Source organism: Pteropus medius, unplaced genomic scaffold (genome assembly GCF_902729225.1).
Source record: "Pteropus medius unplaced genomic scaffold, Ma_sr-lr_union100, whole genome shotgun sequence".
NCBI lineage: Eukaryota > Metazoa > Chordata > Mammalia > Chiroptera > Pteropodidae > Pteropus > Pteropus medius.
In genome coordinates, this window is record NW_024345481.1 from 4,365,814 (window position 1) to 4,367,608 (window position 1,795).

The window sequence follows — 1,795 nt, forward strand, 5'->3', positions numbered from 1 at the left end:
AAGGAAGTACTATTTTTAAGAAATCACATTTACAGAATACACCCATAAAAGGCGATGATTTACATGGTGGAGAGGTTTTCTTTCCAGAGCCAATGTCTCTAGAACATTCCACGTGTCAGTAGGCGTGAGGGGACTAGAATTGACTGACCAGGGCTATGGAGCTAGAGTTGGGGGCTGGAGTTGAAGTCTGGGTTTACACTTACTAGCTCTGTGACCGCAGGCAAAATTTAAATGATTTGTTGTCTTACTGACAAAGAGAACATATTTTTGTTGTTTTTAAAAATAACAGCTAGTTAGCTGCTTTACCCATCTCACCCAATTATTTTTGCATATCAAAAGAGATGATGTGCATGATAGTGTTTATAAAATTGTGACATGATATGTAAATACAAGATTTAAAACAATTTTTATAAAAAGTGTTATGCTTAGGCTCAGTGCGTTGGACACCTGGCGCAGGCCAAGCAGTGGGCGGGGTGCGTGGCCTGCTTCAGGCTGCGGGGAGCGGAGTGGGGGGCCAGGGCCTCAGGGTCGCAGCGGCAGCAGTTGCACCCCCACCCCTGCTCCCACGCGCGCGGCCGGGAGAGCGCAGGAAGGGGGCTGGGGGACCCGTCCCGGCCTGCCTCAGTCATGAACTCCGAAGTGGAGAACTTGCCCCTCCCCCACCACATTATCAGCCTGACATGCAAGGAAGTGACAGTGCTGACCACGGACCTGCCCGATGGCATCCAGGTCTTTTGACCTCAGTAACCTGCAGGTCACCATCGAGGGCCCCAAGGAGACCCTATAAGCAGGAGGCCTGTCCCGTATGAAACTCCTGCTGGGGAAGGACTTTCCCACCCCCCCAGCCAAGGACGACCTCCTGACTGAGATCTTCCACCCGAACGTGGGTGCCAGCGGTGAGATCTGCGCCAACGCGCTCAAGAGGGACCGGGCGGCTGAGCTGGGCATCCGGCACGTGCCTGCTGATGCACCCCAACCGCGAGCCTGCCCTCGACGAGGAGGCCGGCCGCCTGCTCCTGCAGGGCTACGAGGAGGATGCGGCCGCCTCCACGGACCCCGTGGCCCTTGGGGGCCCAGGAGGGGCCGAGGGGCCCTTGGCCAGAAAGCATGCAGGTGAGCGTGGCAAGAAGCTGGTGGCCAAGAAGAAGACAGACAAGAAGCGGCCTCTGCGACCGTCGTAGGGGGCTCTTCCTTCCCCGCCCGACCCTCCACTGTCTCTAAGTCATTTAAGTTTTGGCTGCGATGGGGCACTGGACGTGGATTTGTTTTTCTAAATAAAGTTGGAAAAGCAAAAAAAAAAAAAAGTATTTATGCCCAACAACGTAGATATTAAACAGGTGTACTGGCGGACCCTTGGTTGCGAATGGTAGAAACCCAATTTGAACTTGCTTGGTAAGAAGGGAATGTTTTGAAGTTTATCCGGGTAGTTCACATGACTTCAGGAATGGCAGCAGTGTAGGGACAGGGGCCGGGTGGGGTGCGGGGTGCTCAGGCATCACTGGAAGCAGGGATTCCAATGCCGCCAACGTGGGCGCCTCCCGTTGGGCTTTGCTTCTCTCTGAGATCTATTCTCTTTGGCTCCCGCTCGCTTCCTCTGCCTCACTGGGACATTTTGCTGTTACGAAGGTTGTAGGACATCCACATGACGACTTCCTACAGGTTGAGAAGGTGAGAAGCCAGAGCTAGAGAACAAATGCTGTAGAATTACCTTGATTTTGGTGGGGAAAATATTTATTCGGAATTTATAAAAGCTCTTTTCAATAAGTACTAACCTTCAAATAAAAAAAAGAAATGA

The 1,795-nt window shown here is 52.3% G+C and overlaps 1 pseudogene; it reads left to right on the forward strand.

Annotated features, from left to right (window-relative positions):
- The first annotated feature begins 518 nt into the window (after nt 1–518).
- Nucleotides 519–1,181, forward strand: LOC120611446 (ubiquitin-conjugating enzyme E2 S-like; annotated as a pseudogene).
- The last annotated feature ends 614 nt before the right edge of the window (nt 1,182–1,795 follow it).